Genomic DNA, 18,424 nt, shown 5'->3' with positions numbered 1-18,424 from the left:
GAGTAAATCTAAGACTTGAAATTATAAGCGTTAATGCTATCCAGATGATGAATTCGAATGTGGTTGATATGATTTTTAATTCTGTTTGAGAATTGATGAATTGAATTGGATTCTGATTGAAAATTCTGATTGAAAAATGATGATTTCTGAAATTAGTTGAAATATAAAAATCTGAACAAAACCACAATGAGGATGAATGGGACGAGTCCCAGTGATGATATTCATAACTGGAATGATGATAATGAATTCAGCAAATCACTATGAGATTAGTGGGTTGTGCTGTCAAATTGTTACTGTTAACACTTGATCAGTAGATCAAGTTAAGGGATGAAAAATTGAGAACTTGCTTGACTGAAATTCCCGTGGAGGAATGTTCAGAAGGAAATTTTTCGGTCTAATGGACCATTATCATATTAAAGATATGAATGATATGATCTGAATATTAATGATGAGTTCTATATAAGGGATATTTATCCCAGTGTTCTGTTGGGTTGACCAGAATATAAGGAACCCCAAAATAAAATTGGATGTTAAGAAAAAGAGTTGTCCTCTACCTTGCGAGATGAGGACATCTCGCACTTTTTAAGTGGGGTAGAATGTAAGATTCCTCCCCAGCCTTCGAGGTATACAGGAGTAAGAATCTCCCTTTCTGATCTTATAATTATTCCCTCTCTAAAATAAAAGAAAGTTCTGTTTAACAAAGGAAGACCCTTTTCCTAGAATACTTCTCAAGAGTCCCACCTGTTTTAAGGATTCAGAACAATGAGTTCAGAAGTGAGAATCGATGTTTTGGATATAAAGGTTTTGGTCTTCATTCGAGTACGGCCCAAAAGAAGTTCTTTATCTCTTGGGGAGTATATGAAGTTATCCCCCAGATATTGTGAGCCTTATATCCGAATTCAATGAAAGTAGGTGACTTAGCCTACAAGCTTCTTTTATCTCTTCATCTCAAAATTCTTAATGCCTTCTATAGAAAAATGTGTCAAACCCAAATCATGGAAAGACGGTAAAACTTCAGTGGCAAGTTACCGTTGGCTTCTAAGTTACGCTAGCTCCTTCCTTTATATAAGTCGTAACTTTTACTTGTCTCTCACAGTAATCTTACTTCCATCGATCTCCTTTCTTTCTTAATCTCCTTCATGGCTTGGCAACAAGAACTAGTTTTATCCCTAATGATTTCTCACCTTCAAGACGCAAGGGAGTCTGTGAAGAAAGATTTTATAGAGTAGTATGAGCGCTCACTTTTCCCTCACTTGGGAACTTCTGTAGCGCAGACAAAATGGCGGACCTATCAAGACATAACTAGGGTAACACCCTGGGGTCAGCAGCACTTTCGTAACAATGTCCGCTTGGCCATGGTTATTGAAGCTTTGGGTTTGGGTCCCCGATACTACTGCGTCATGAGATCAAGGCATCCTGGGTTTTCTGAGCGGGTCTTCTTACTGGCATGTTTTCTTCCTCATGAGAAGATATGCCTTTATCCCGTTTTTGGCTTGCCTCTCAGAGGTCCTTTTGTTAGATCACCTCATACCACTGAGATAGGTGCAGCAATAACCAACAGAATTATTCCCATAGATGAGCTACCTTATACTTGTGTAGCTTGTGAGGACTGCTTTTGTGATCATATGATGGACGGGCTTATGGAAGTGTAAAGAGTTCTTCTATCTTTACTGTATAAGTTCCGAGAATGAATAAAGTTTAAATCTTGTTCTTATTTTGAATCTTGCTCTCTTTAAGACGTTTCTTGGTGGTTAATCTTGATTAAAATTTTTCTCTAAGTCTCATATTCGTGCATCTTGCGAAATTATCCCAGTTTGCGAGATGAGGACATCTCGCATTTTTTTAAGTGAGATTCCTCCCCCACCCCCTTTTTGATGTCTAGTATCTTTCCCTGTAATCAATCCCTCTTCAGAAATATAAAGACCTTGTTTCTATCTATTTTAGCCTAGAGAGAGAAAAATATTCTAGAGAGAGAATATTCAGATTTTGAATATTTTTGGATAGAAAAATATTTCTTCTAATTCAGATGAGTTCCCCTGAAACAGAAATTCAAAAAGAATTTTCCAATGTGCAATTGGAATTAATTGAAAATAGGTATAAAGAACCTTAGCCTAAGGGTCTAGATTTTCAGAAATCTTTAGACTATGGTCCAATTAAGGTTCCTATGGACCAATAGCATCAATCCATGTGTAGGGAGGAGATAAATCCAACTTGTAAAAAGAAAATACCCAAAAATGAGTAAATGCTCACATGAGGTGAAGAGTTGAAAATGTACAAGGTTTATTAGTAAAAAACTATGTGCAATATTAAAAATATGAGATATTTTGGGTATCCAAAAATGAGTAAATGCTCACATAAGATGAAGAGTTGAAAATGTACAAGGTTTATTAGTAAAAAACTATGAGGAATATTAAAATGATTCCATTATGACACATATGTAAGGAAGGGGAGTTCTTTAAAGGAGGTGCATATTTCACATAAGATGAAGAGTTGAAAATGTACAAGGTTTATTAGTAAAAAAACTATGAGCAATATTAAAATGATTCCATTATGACACATATGTAAGGAAGGGGAGTTCTTTAAAGGAGGTGCATATTTCACATGCTTGAATGAGTTTTAAACTCATAAAAATTGAGATATTTCATCTCTCCTCTCTCCTCATTCAAGTCTAGTTCCAAAAAGTTAGCTTAACTGACCTAAAAATGGTCAAATATTGACCAAACTGATTTAGAAAATTCTAGAATCAGTTTGTTTGGTTAGGAGCTCAATTTTTCCTATAAATAGAAGCCTCCCCCTTGTTGAAAAATATATAGTGTTTATGCATCGTTACTCTACTCCACCTAAGCCAAGAACTGTGAATTCATTTAATAATTCACTAGTTTTTGGAGCTTCCCTCTTTCTTCAATCCCCATTAGTGGCTCCATCAACATACTTAACCAATTGATTGGTTGGGGGCCTCTACCGTGAACAAAGAATCAAGCAAGTTGTAAGGTAATTAGTGAATTTTGATCTTTCTATAATTTCTCAATGTTTCTCTCTTCTCAACCCCTCTCAAGCTTGAGAAGTTTAATTGGTATGGTTTTTTTTAAAAATACTATTGAAGTTTGAATAGTAGTGAAGAGTTACATAAGTTAATAAATGCTATTGAAGTTAATTTTCATTTATGTTTAAATTCTAATGATTTTTATGTAAATTCTCTCACTCACTCAAGAAATGGTCATACTCATGACCCGTTCTCAATCCAAATCAAGCTTTTCATAAAGCTTTTCCTTAACCCAAGATTAAGCTATGCTTGAGGCCAATTTAATGGCTTTTTTTTTCTATGCTTTTAGTTTATGCATATTGATGATTCAATCCACTATAGATTAATGATCCAATTAGAGATCATTTTAATTATTTCCTTAATGTTAAGCTTTATCCCTTAGAAAAAATTGAGATTTATCAGTCATAGCAGCGGAGCTATGGCAAAATTTTTATAAAAATTATGCATAAAATAATTTCATTCAAAGCATAAAAAGAGGACTTCCTACCATATTCTAGGAATTATCATCCTAGATTAATTGAAAGAATTTCATTATAATCATGGAGAAATTGAATTTTAATATCATGCATAAAGGATAATTTTTTTATATCAAAAGTGTTACTTTTATCATTTTTAATTTTCATGCATAGAAGTATGCATAAAGGAAAAAATTTTATATCAAAAGTGTTACTTTTATCATTTTTTAATTTTTCATGCATAGAAGTATGCATAAAGGAAAATTTTTTATATCAAAAGTGATACTTTTATCATTTTTAATTTTCATGCATAGAAGTATGCATAAAGGATAATTTTTTATATTAAAAGTGTTATTTTTATCATTTTTAATTTTCATGCATAGAAGGATGCATAAAGGAAAAAATTTTATATCAAAAGTGTTACTTTTATCATTTTTAATTTTCATGCATAGAAGTATGCATAAAGGATAATTTTTTTATATCAAAAGTGTTACTTTTATCATATTGGATTTCATGCATAGAGGTATGCATAAAAGTTGAATATTTTATTATAAAAGTGTTACTTTTAGCATAATTGAATTTCATGCATAGAGGTATGCATAAAAGATATGGGAAGTGATAAGATATGATAAGATGCATGTGGATGTGGATGTGGATGTATGAATGTGGATGTATGGATGTGAATGTGGATGTGGATGTGGATGTATGAATGTGGATGTATGGATGTGGATGTGGATGTATGAATGTGGATGTATGGATGTGAATGTGGATGTGGATGTGGATGTATGAATGTGGATGTATGGATGTATGAATGTGGATGTATGGATGTGAATGAGGATGTAGATGTGGATGCATGGATGTAAATGTGGATGTGGATGTATGGATGTATGCATGTAGATGTGGATGTATGGATGTGAATGAGGATATAGATGTGGATGTATGGATGTGAATGTACATGTAGATAAAGATGTATATATGTGAATGGGAATGTGGATGTGGATGTATGTATGCATGTGGATGTGGATATGGATGTGTATGTATGAATGTGGATATGGGATGTGGATGTATAAATGAGGATGTGAAAATGGAGATAAGCATGTAGATGTGGATGCATGAATGTGGATGTATGGATGTGAATGAGGATATAGATGTGGATGTATGGATGTGAATGTGCATGTAGATATGGATGTATATATGTGAATGGGAATGTGGATGTGGATGTATGTATGCATGTGGATGTGGATATGGATGTGTATGTATGGATGTGGATATGGGATGTGGATGTATAAATGAGGATGTGAAAATGGAGATAAGCATGTAGATGTGGATGCATGGATGTAAATGTGGATGTGTATGTATGGATGTAGGCATGTAGATGTGGATGCATGAATGTGGATGTATGGATGTGAATGAGGATATAGATGTGGATGTATGGATGTGAATGTGCATGTAGATATGGATGTATAGATGTGAATGAGAATGTGTATGTGGATGTGGATGTATGTATGTATGTATGTGGATGTGGATGTATGAATGAGGACGTGATAATGAATGTATGCATGTGGATGTGGATATGGATGTGTATGTATGAATGCGGATATGGATGTGGATATGGATGTGTATGTATGAATGTGGATATGGGATGTGGATGTATAAATGAGGATGTGAAAATGGAGATAAGCATGTAGATGTGGATGTATGGATGTGAATGTGGATGTGGATGTGGATGTATGGATGTGGATATGGATGTGAATATATGATATGTGATGTGAAGGAATCTGAAGTGAAGAGATGGAAAATGATATGATTGGATGAGTACACATATAAATGAAATGTGGAATAAGTAATGTGGATTGCATGAGGGATAATGTGGAAAAATGAGAGTTAATATAGAAATTGTATTTGTAAACTGTTTGTAAATGGCTGTTTTATGTCAAGAATGCTGGGAAAGCATTTTGACCGTCTTGTGATTAAGGTCGTGGAGACCTAACTGATAAAGTTGCAACTGCTGACGGAGAGTCAATGAAGGACGTCTCGCGTAGCAAGGTCGGCCGAGGTCTTGACCAGCCTCGGTTCGATTAAAATGGTGAGCTTCCGGTACGGTGGATGAGGGACCAAGGAAGCGGCCTATGAGTGAAGCGCTAGGTCACCTGCGAAGGATCCTAGAGGGTGCTGACCATACGGTGCTCGGGCTCTGGGTCGCCCAGGATACCCACGCGTGCGTCGAGGAAGATATTGGAACAAGGAGTAAGAGTTGTTTTCTGGAACCGGGCATGGATCTGGTTGACTGACCTTGCTGGTCCTCAACGGATGAGTCCATGGCTCTTTTATATGGATCTGTTGGTTGATCTTGCTGATCTTCAACGAGAGTCCATCTTGATAAGTGATTATATTGTTGAGTATTATGGGCTAGGAACTATTGAAACGGCCCCTGTGTGGACAGGTGGTGAGCGTTCTAGTTGCCAATGATGCCATAGATACTCTGATGAAGGAATGATGGGAAATATTGAATCAACTGGATAAATTGGGAGATTGTGATCAGTGGTACTATGGTTTCATTAAAGGATTGTTTTAAAGTTAGCTGATGATAAGAAAAAGGCAATTTCATATTGGGTGTGTAAGTGGTGTGACTAGTTTTATGTTTGCATGAACTTCCGGCTAGGGGGCCTTGGAACTCTTTTCCTTGGTACCCGGGACAAAACCTAACCAAATTCCAAATTGGATCCCATCACTACAGTGGTTGGGCGGTTGGCTAACCCATGGGATCGGATGGGGTTAGGTTGGACTGATGGATCCGTAAATCGAGATTTAATTTCTATTATTACAATAGATGAAGTAAATCCCAGATAGAAATTGTTCTATGGATAGGAATCAACGGCTGTGCCTCTTGATGGGGAAAAAAGCGTTGATCCCAATGATCCAAGTGCAAGTTTCTTCCTTGATTTGACCAAGTACCGTTAAAGGTGCAGTCAGATCAGTTTGATCAGTAATGATCTTGACTACGTTAGAGTAAAGAGTTATCCTGGTGGAATCGCCCGTGCTTTCCGGGTAAAAGAAGTTTTTTTGGTTTCGGTTTTGGACAAACCGACGGATTAGTCTCTTGTCCGGATATCCGTTTGGGCGAGGCCCCGAGTGTGGGTCCCTGCCCCGCGCATGAAGTGCTACTTCCGCTGCTAGTACCCCGAATCCGTTGCGCGGTGGAGATTGGGATCTCACAGTTGGTATCAGAGCATTTGGTTAATAAAGATCACTTGAGAAGACAAATATGTCAAAAATTTATCAAGAAGCACAAAAAGGTTGTAATTGTGTGATATAATTCATACAATTTGATATTCAAACTAAAATTCGTAATTTGGTAATTGGGTCTTCAGATGGAAGTACCGCAATTATATAGAATCCCTGACTTGCTTGAGGCCTAGACATGATGGTATTTACCTTATAATTCCAAGAGCCACGACTACCCGTATATACCGAGAGTATACTGCAGCTCTTTACTGACAGTATATACGAGTAAATCTAAGACTTGAAATTATAAGCGTTAATGCTATCCAGATGATGAATTCGAATGTGGTTGATATGATTTTTAATTCTGTTTGAGAATTGATGAATTGAATTGGATTCTGATTGAAAATTCTGATTGAAAAATGATGATTTCTGAAATTAGTTGAAATATAAAAATCTGAACAAAACCACAATGAGGATGAATGGGACGAGTCCCAGTGATGATATTCATAACTGGAATGATGATAATGAATTCAGCAAATCACTATGAGATTAGTGGGTTGTGCTGTCAAATTGTTACTGTTAACACTTGATCAGTAGATCAAGTTAAGGGATGAAAAATTGAGAACTTGCTTGACTGAAATTCCCGTGGAGGAATGTTCAGAAGGAAATTTTTCGGTCTAATGGACCATTATCATATTAAAGATATGAATGATATGATCTGAATATTAATGATGAGTTCTATATAAGGGATATTTATCCCAGTGTTCTGTTGGGTTGACCAGAATATAAGGAACCCCAAAATAAAATTGGATGTTAAGAAAAAGAGTTGTCCTCTACCTTGCGAGATGAGGACATCTCGCACTTTTTAAGTGGGGTAGAATGTAAGATTCCTCCCCAGCCTTCGAGGTATACAGGAGTAAGAATCTCCCTTTCTGATCTTATAATTATTCCCTCTCTAAAATAAAAGAAAGTTCTGTTTAACAAAGGAAGACCCTTTTCCTAGAATACTTCTCAAGAGTCCCACCTGTTTTAAGGATTCAGAACAATGAGTTCAGAAGTGAGAATCGATGTTTTGGATATAAAGGTTTTGGTCTTCATTCGAGTACGGCCCAAAAGAAGTTCTTTATCTCTTGGGGAGTATATGAAGTTATCCCCCAGATATTGTGAGCCTTATATCCGAATTCAATGAAAGTAGGTGACTTAGCCTACAAGCTTCTTTTATCTCTTCATCTCAAAATTCTTAATGCCTTCTATAGAAAAATGTGTCAAACCCAAATCATGGAAAGACGGTAAAACTTCAGTGGCAAGTTACCGTTGGCTTCTAAGTTACGCTAGCTCCTTCCTTTATATAAGTCGTAACTTTTACTTGTCTCTCACAGTAATCTTACTTCCATCGATCTCCTTTCTTTCTTAATCTCCTTCATGGCTTGGCAACAAGAACTAGTTTTATCCCTAATGATTTCTCACCTTCAAGACGCAAGGGAGTCTGTGAAGAAAGATTTTATAGAGTAGTATGAGCGCTCACTTTTCCCTCACTTGGGAACTTCTGTAGCGCAGACAAAATGGCGGACCTATCAAGACATAACTAGGGTAACACCCTGGGGTCAGCAGCACTTTCGTAACAATGTCCGCTTGGCCATGGTTATTGAAGCTTTGGGTTTGGGTCCCCGATACTACTGCGTCATGAGATCAAGGCATCCTGGGTTTTCTGAGCGGGTCTTCTTACTGGCATGTTTTCTTCCTCATGAGAAGATATGCCTTTATCCCGTTTTTGGCTTGCCTCTCAGAGGTCCTTTTGTTAGATCACCTCATACCACTGAGATAGGTGCAGCAATAACCAACAGAATTATTCCCATAGATGAGCTACCTTATACTTGTGTAGCTTGTGAGGACTGCTTTTGTGATCATATGATGGACGGGCTTATGGAAGTGTAAAGAGTTCTTCTATCTTTACTGTATAAGTTCCGAGAATGAATAAAGTTTAAATCTTGTTCTTATTTTGAATCTTGCTCTCTTTAAGACGTTTCTTGGTGGTTAATCTTGATTAAAATTTTTCTCTAAGTCTCATATTCGTGCATCTTGCGAAATTATCCCAGTTTGCGAGATGAGGACATCTCGCATTTTTTTAAGTGAGATTCCTCCCCCACCCCCTTTTTGATGTCTAGTATCTTTCCCTGTAATCAATCCCTCTTCAGAAATATAAAGACCTTGTTTCTATCTATTTTAGCCTAGAGAGAGAAAAATATTCTAGAGAGAGAATATTCAGATTTTGAATATTTTTGGATAGAAAAATATTTCTTCTAATTCAGATGAGTTCCCCTGAAACAGAAATTCAAAAAGAATTTTCCAATGTGCAATTGGAATTAATTGAAAATAGGTATAAAGAACCTTAGCCTAAGGGTCTAGATTTTCAGAAATCTTTAGACTATGGTCCAATTAAGGTTCCTATGGACCAATAGCATCAATCCATGTGTAGGGAGGAGATAAATCCAACTTGTAAAAAGAAAATACCCAAAAATGAGTAAATGCTCACATGAGGTGAAGAGTTGAAAATGTACAAGGTTTATTAGTAAAAAACTATGTGCAATATTAAAAATATGAGATATTTTGGGTATCCAAAAATGAGTAAATGCTCACATAAGATGAAGAGTTGAAAATGTACAAGGTTTATTAGTAAAAAACTATGAGGAATATTAAAATGATTCCATTATGACACATATGTAAGGAAGGGGAGTTCTTTAAAGGAGGTGCATATTTCACATAAGATGAAGAGTTGAAAATGTACAAGGTTTATTAGTAAAAAAACTATGAGCAATATTAAAATGATTCCATTATGACACATATGTAAGGAAGGGGAGTTCTTTAAAGGAGGTGCATATTTCACATGCTTGAATGAGTTTTAAACTCATAAAAATTGAGATATTTCATCTCTCCTCTCTCCTCATTCAAGTCTAGTTCCAAAAAGTTAGCTTAACTGACCTAAAAATGGTCAAATATTGACCAAACTGATTTAGAAAATTCTAGAATCAGTTTGTTTGGTTAGGAGCTCAATTTTTCCTATAAATAGAAGCCTCCCCCTTGTTGAAAAATATATAGTGTTTATGCATCGTTACTCTACTCCACCTAAGCCAAGAACTGTGAATTCATTTAATAATTCACTAGTTTTTGGAGCTTCCCTCTTTCTTCAATCCCCATTAGTGGCTCCATCAACATACTTAACCAATTGATTGGTTGGGGGCCTCTACCGTGAACAAAGAATCAAGCAAGTTGTAAGGTAATTAGTGAATTTTGATCTTTCTATAATTTCTCAATGTTTCTCTCTTCTCAACCCCTCTCAAGCTTGAGAAGTTTAATTGGTATGGTTTTTTTTAAAAATACTATTGAAGTTTGAATAGTAGTGAAGAGTTACATAAGTTAATAAATGCTATTGAAGTTAATTTTCATTTATGTTTAAATTCTAATGATTTTTATGTAAATTCTCTCACTCACTCAAGAAATGGTCATACTCATGACCCGTTCTCAATCCAAATCAAGCTTTTCATAAAGCTTTTCCTTAACCCAAGATTAAGCTATGCTTGAGGCCAATTTAATGGCTTTTTTTTTCTATGCTTTTAGTTTATGCATATTGATGATTCAATCCACTATAGATTAATGATCCAATTAGAGATCATTTTAATTATTTCCTTAATGTTAAGCTTTATCCCTTAGAAAAAATTGAGATTTATCAGTCATAGCAGCGGAGCTATGGCAAAATTTTTATAAAAATTATGCATAAAATAATTTCATTCAAAGCATAAAAAGAGGACTTCCTACCATATTCTAGGAATTATCATCCTAGATTAATTGAAAGAATTTCATTATAATCATGGAGAAATTGAATTTTAATATCATGCATAAAGGATAATTTTTTTATATCAAAAGTGTTACTTTTATCATTTTTAATTTTCATGCATAGAAGTATGCATAAAGGAAAAAATTTTATATCAAAAGTGTTACTTTTATCATTTTTTAATTTTTCATGCATAGAAGTATGCATAAAGGAAAATTTTTTATATCAAAAGTGATACTTTTATCATTTTTAATTTTCATGCATAGAAGTATGCATAAAGGATAATTTTTTATATTAAAAGTGTTATTTTTATCATTTTTAATTTTCATGCATAGAAGGATGCATAAAGGAAAAAATTTTATATCAAAAGTGTTACTTTTATCATTTTTAATTTTCATGCATAGAAGTATGCATAAAGGATAATTTTTTTATATCAAAAGTGTTACTTTTATCATATTGGATTTCATGCATAGAGGTATGCATAAAAGTTGAATATTTTATTATAAAAGTGTTACTTTTAGCATAATTGAATTTCATGCATAGAGGTATGCATAAAAGATATGGGAAGTGATAAGATATGATAAGATGCATGTGGATGTGGATGTGGATGTATGAATGTGGATGTATGGATGTGAATGTGGATGTGGATGTGGATGTATGAATGTGGATGTATGGATGTGGATGTGGATGTATGAATGTGGATGTATGGATGTGAATGTGGATGTGGATGTGGATGTATGAATGTGGATGTATGGATGTATGAATGTGGATGTATGGATGTGAATGAGGATGTAGATGTGGATGCATGGATGTAAATGTGGATGTGGATGTATGGATGTATGCATGTAGATGTGGATGTATGGATGTGAATGAGGATATAGATGTGGATGTATGGATGTGAATGTACATGTAGATAAAGATGTATATATGTGAATGGGAATGTGGATGTGGATGTATGTATGCATGTGGATGTGGATATGGATGTGTATGTATGAATGTGGATATGGGATGTGGATGTATAAATGAGGATGTGAAAATGGAGATAAGCATGTAGATGTGGATGCATGAATGTGGATGTATGGATGTGAATGAGGATATAGATGTGGATGTATGGATGTGAATGTGCATGTAGATATGGATGTATATATGTGAATGGGAATGTGGATGTGGATGTATGTATGCATGTGGATGTGGATATGGATGTGTATGTATGGATGTGGATATGGGATGTGGATGTATAAATGAGGATGTGAAAATGGAGATAAGCATGTAGATGTGGATGCATGGATGTAAATGTGGATGTGTATGTATGGATGTAGGCATGTAGATGTGGATGCATGAATGTGGATGTATGGATGTGAATGAGGATATAGATGTGGATGTATGGATGTGAATGTGCATGTAGATATGGATGTATAGATGTGAATGAGAATGTGTATGTGGATGTGGATGTATGTATGTATGTATGTGGATGTGGATGTATGAATGAGGACGTGATAATGAATGTATGCATGTGGATGTGGATATGGATGTGTATGTATGAATGCGGATATGGATGTGGATATGGATGTGTATGTATGAATGTGGATATGGGATGTGGATGTATAAATGAGGATGTGAAAATGGAGATAAGCATGTAGATGTGGATGTATGGATGTGAATGTGGATGTGGATGTGGATGTATGGATGTGGATATGGATGTGAATATATGATATGTGATGTGAAGGAATCTGAAGTGAAGAGATGGAAAATGATATGATTGGATGAGTACACATATAAATGAAATGTGGAATAAGTAATGTGGATTGCATGAGGGATAATGTGGAAAAATGAGAGTTAATATAGAAATTGTATTTGTAAACTGTTTGTAAATGGCTGTTTTATGTCAAGAATGCTGGGAAAGCATTTTGACCGTCTTGTGATTAAGGTCGTGGAGACCTAACTGATAAAGTTGCAACTGCTGACGGAGAGTCAATGAAGGACGTCTCGCGTAGCAAGGTCGGCCGAGGTCTTGACCAGCCTCGGTTCGATTAAAATGGTGAGCTTCCGGTACGGTGGATGAGGGACCAAGGAAGCGGCCTATGAGTGAAGCGCTAGGTCACCTGCGAAGGATCCTAGAGGGTGCTGACCATACGGTGCTCGGGCTCTGGGTCGCCCAGGATACCCACGCGTGCGTCGAGGAAGATATTGGAACAAGGAGTAAGAGTTGTTTTCTGGAACCGGGCATGGATCTGGTTGACTGACCTTGCTGGTCCTCAACGGATGAGTCCATGGCTCTTTTATATGGATCTGTTGGTTGATCTTGCTGATCTTCAACGAGAGTCCATCTTGATAAGTGATTATATTGTTGAGTATTATGGGCTAGGAACTATTGAAACGGCCCCTGTGTGGACAGGTGGTGAGCGTTCTAGTTGCCAATGATGCCATAGATACTCTGATGAAGGAATGATGGGAAATATTGAATCAACTGGATAAATTGGGAGATTGTGATCAGTGGTACTATGGTTTCATTAAAGGATTGTTTTAAAGTTAGCTGATGATAAGAAAAAGGCAATTTCATATTGGGTGTGTAAGTGGTGTGACTAGTTTTATGTTTGCATGAACTTCCGGCTAGGGGGCCTTGGAACTCTTTTCCTTGGTACCCGGGACAAAACCTAACCAAATTCCAAATTGGATCCCATCACTACAGTGGTTGGGCGGTTGGCTAACCCATGGGATCGGATGGGGTTAGGCTGGACTGATGGATCCGTAAATCGAGATTTAATTTCTATTATTACAATAGATGAAGTAAATCCCAGATAGAAATTGTTCTATGGATAGGAATCAACGGCTGTGCCTCTTGATGGGGAAAAAAGCGTTGATCCCAATGATCCAAGTGCAAGTTTCTTCCTTGATTTGACCAAGTACCGTTAAAGGTGCAGTCAGATCAGTTTGATCAGTAATGATCTTGACTACGTTAGAGTAAAGAGTTATCCTGGTGGAATCGCCCGTGCTTTCCGGGTAAAAGAAGTTTTTTCGGTTTCGGTTTTGGACAAACCGACGGATTAGTCTCTTGTCCGGATATCCGTTTGGGCGAGGCCCCGAGTGTGGGTCCCTGCCCCGCGCATGAAGTGCTACTTCCGCTGCTAGTACCCCGAATCCGTTGCGCGGTGGAGATTGGGATCTCACAGGAAATCACGCATTATCGCGGGTGGAGGAGATCGTTAGGTTTTGTGAACAGTTAACAGACTGTAGTTAACTAAAGCAGTGAAGGAGAGGCATTAGCATGGCATGCTTACCATAGCCACATGAAGGAAAGGGAACCACTGGTGTGGAGTAAAAGTTGGAGTATGTGAGGCCGTGAAGGGAAGTGCTTTGCTAAAAAAAGAAGAGATGGAGATCAATAATTACAGGCCCGTTAAAGCTATAAGAAGAGCTCACACGTGTTGTGTAGGAGAGGCGTGCTACATAAATCTTCTTTTGTGGTTTTTTCGAGAGGCACCGTATGCATTGTGATTCTAGTTGTGTGTGTGTTGAGATCACCTCAAAATTCATAGCGGCGGCTATCGAGGGAGGTTGGCAGCTTTCATTGTTGTTGAGTAAATCTGTCTCAGATTCAAGAGTTTCACACACACCTTCAAGAGATGAACCACAAGGCTACGAGGAAGTTCTTCATGTGTGTTTTTGAATGAGGCATCATGTGTGTTGGGTAAATTCACACTATCGTTGAGACAATCTCTCTTGCATCTCTGAGAGAATCTCACTCACCTTGAAGGCCAAAGTAAGAAGGGCACAGAATTCTTGTTTCGTGTGTTTGTGAGGCTGCTTCATGCTTTGTAGTGAATCGTTGACAAAGAGATAGAGGACATTGAGGTTGTGGTTGAGAGAATGTATTTCTCATCTCAGAGAGGTTCTCAGGTACATTGAAGAGATGAATCAGAGGGCTGCTAGGATCCTCTCATATGTGTTGAGAAGTACAAGCTATTGATGCTCGTTTTTTTTACCATTGAAATTCTGATTTCCTTTATAAGAGAGGTGCTAGGTGTGCCGGGCGGACTCAAAGACTAAAGTTATTATTGGGAGAATCTCTCTCACACACCATTGAGGGATTCTTACATATTTTGAAGGTGGCTATGTAATCAATGCAGAACCATTTCCTAGAAGAAGGAAATCCAAGCTATTGAATTGTGTCATTCAAAGAGATCTTTGTGTAATTACCATCCCCTATTTGGTCCCTTGTGTGCTGTGATTGCATCATGATTCTATTGTTAGTGCTAGGTCTTGATAATCCTTTCCAAACTAAGCTCCAAACAAGATGGGAAGGTCCTTTCAATTTTCAAAGTACAAAAAAGATTCTACAATAGCTCATCATCATAGGTAGAGGATTTTATTGGAACCTTGCACCAAAGAAGATTCAATGGGTATTCACTAAAGAAGCATGTAGCAAGGATGATGATGATCACAACTAGTCAAGGAAACAAGGACAAGGTTGGAGAAAATTCATGTGAAGGTACCCAAGAGGAGGATGATTCCATGTATTCAATGCATCAGCTATTAGAAGGCTACATGACATGAAGTTCTGTAAGCTAAGGGGTGGGCAAAAAAATATTTTAAGTGGATTTTGAGAACCCAAAAATGGATAAAATAATACTAGGACTTAATTTGGATAGTCTTACAGTATAGTTAATGTTATATTTTTTAATATAAGTGCCAATTGCTGTGAGGTCTTAGTTGGGATGCATTTTTTCCCCACTTTGTTACCATCATTTTCGTACATATAGCATGGTGTGATTGCATTATTAGGGATATGAAGCAAAGCACATGTTGGAATTTGGACTAGCATCTCTGGGGAGAATTTGGCACTCGCACAAGTTTTCTTCATCATTAAGATCCAAGGATTAGTAAAAGGCTTAGACACTACTGGTTGCTAATGTGTTGAGAATCTCTATTATAAAGGCATTTACACCATTGAGACAAGGAGCCAAAATTTTGATACTTTTTCACTATGTATATTGAGGACATGGACTAAGGCACCTAGTATATGGGCCATGTGAGTATTTATTGTTCAAAAGCTTTAAAAGCTAAAATCATTTGGCTTCAAGTTTTAAAAAACAACTGATAAAAAGAGAGGGTGATAGGCGGTGTAGCTGACGCATGTAAGATCTTAGGAAATCACGCATCATCAAGTGGAGGAGATTGTTAGGTTTTGTGAACACTTAAGAGACGGCAGTTAACTAAAGCAGTGAAGGAGAGGAATTAGCATGGCATGCTTACCATAGCCACATGAAGGAAAGGAAACCACTTGTGTGCAGTAAAAGTTGGAGTATGTGAGGCCGTGAAGGGACGTGATTTGCTAAAAAAAGAAGAGATGGAGATCAATAATTACAGGCCCGTTAAAGCTATAAGAAGAGCTCACACGTGTTGTGTAGGAGAGGCGTGCTACATAAATCTTCTTTTGTGGTTTTTTTGAGAGGCACCGTATGCATTGTGATTCTAGTCGTGTGTGTCCTGAGATCACCTCAAAATTCATAGCGGTGGTTATCGAGGGAGGTTGGCAGCCTCACAGCTTTCATTGTTGTTGAGTAAATCTGTCTAAGATTCAAGAGTTTCACACACATCTTCAAGAGATGAACCACAAAGCTACGAGGAAGTTCTTCATGTGTGTTTTTGAATGAGGCATCATGTGTGCTGGGTAAATTAACACTATCGTTGAGACAATCTCTCTCGCATCTCTGAGAGAATCTCACTCACCTTGAAGGCCAAAGTAAGAAGGGCGCAGAATTCTTGTTTCATGTGTTTGTGAGGCTGCTTCATGCTTTGTAGTGAATCGTTGACAAAGAGATAGAGGACATTGAGGTTGTGGTTGGGAGAATCTATTTCTCATCTTAGAGAGGTTCTCAGGTACATTGAAGAGATGAATCAGAGGGCTGCTAGGATCCTCTCATATGTGTTGAGAAGCACAAGCTATTGATGCTCGTTTTTTTTACCATTGAAATTCGGATTTCTTTTATAAGAGAGGTGCTAGGTGTGTCGGGCGGACTCAAAGACTAAAGTTATTACTGGGAGAATCTCTCTCACACACCATTGAGGGATTCTTACATATTTTGAAGGTGGCTATGTAATCAATGCAGAACCATTTCCTAGAAGAAGGAATTCCAAGCTATTGAATTGTGTCATTCAAAGAGATCTTTGTGTAATTACCATCCCCTATTTGGTCCCTTGTGTGCTGTGATTGCATCATGATTCTATTGTTAGTGCTAGGTCTTGATAATCCTTTCCAAACTAAGATCCAAACAAGATGGGAGGGTCCTTTCAATTTTCAAAGTACAAAAAAGATTCTACAATAGCTCATCATAGGTAGAGGATTTTATTGGAACCTTGCACCAAAGAAGATTCAATGGGTATTGACTAAAGAAGCATGTAGCAAGGATGATGATGATCACAACTAGTCAAGGAAACAAGGACAAGGTTGGAGAAAATTCATGTGAAGGTACCCAAGACAAGGATGATTCCATGTATTCAATGCATCAGCTATTATAAGGCTACACGACATGAAGCTCTGTAGGCTAAGGGGTGGGCAAAAAAATATGTTAAGTGGATTTTGAGAACCTGAAAATGGATAAAATAATACTAGGACTTAATTTGGATAGTCTTACCGTATAGTTAATGTTATATTTTTTAATATAGGTGCCAATTGATGTGAGGTCTTAGTTGGGATGCATTTTTTTCCAACTCTGTTACCATCATTTTCGTACATATAGCATGGTGTGATTGCATTATTAGGGATATGAAGCAAAGCACATGTTGGAATTTGGACTAGCATATCTGGGGAGAATTTGGCACTCGCACAAGTTTTCTTCATCATTAAGATCCAAGGATTAGTAAAAGGATTAGACACTACTGGTTGCTAATGTGTTGAGAATCTCTGTTATAAAGGCATTTACACCATTGAGACAAGGAGCCAAAATTTTGATACTTTTTCACTACGTATATTGAGGACATGGACTAAGGCACCTAGTATATGGGCCATGTGAGTATTTACTATTCAAAAGCTTTAAAAGCTAAAATCATTTGGCTTCAAGTTTTAAAAAACAATTGATAAAAAGAGGGTGATAGGCAGTGTAGCGGACGCATGTAAGATCTTAGGAAATCATGCATCATCAGGTGAAGGAGATCGTTAGGTTTTGTGATCACTTAACAGACTGCAGTTAACCAAAGCAGTGAAGGAGAGGCATTAGCATGGCATGCTAACAATAGCCACACGAAGGAAAGGAAACCACTGGTGTGCAGTAAAAGTTGGAGTATGTGAGGCCGTGAAGGGACGTGCTTTGCTGAAAAAATAAGAGATGGAGATCAATAATTATAGGCCCGCAAAAGCTATAACAAGAGCTCACATGTGTTGTGTGGGAGGCTTGCTACATAAATCTTCTTTTGTGGTTTTTTCGAGAGGCATCGTATGCATTGTGATTCTAGTTGTGTGTGTGTTGAGACCACCTCAAAATTCATAGCGGTAACTATTGAGGGAGGTTGGTTGCCTCATAGCTTTCATTGTTGTTGAGTGAATCTATCTCATATTCAAGAGTTTCACACACATCCTCAAGAGACGAACCACAGGGCTATGAGGAAGTTCTTCATGTGTGTTTGTGAATGAGGCATCATGTGTGCTGGGTAAATTCACACTGTCATTGAGACAATCTCTCTTGCATCTCTGAGAGAATCTCACTCACCTTGAAGGCCAAAGTAAGAAGGGCGTAGAATTCTTGTTTCGTGTGTTTTTGAGGCTGCTTCATGCTTTGTTGTGAATTGTTGATAAAGAGATAGAGGAGATTGAGGTTGTGGTTGAGAGAATCTATCTCTCATCTCATAGATATTCTCACGTATATTGAAGAGATG

Source organism: Cibotium barometz, chromosome 42, assembly GCF_041138505.1.
Source record: "Cibotium barometz isolate CiBa-2024 chromosome 42, ASM4113850v1, whole genome shotgun sequence".
NCBI lineage: Eukaryota > Viridiplantae > Streptophyta > Polypodiopsida > Cyatheales > Cibotiaceae > Cibotium > Cibotium barometz.
This window is presented reverse-complemented; position numbering follows the sequence as displayed.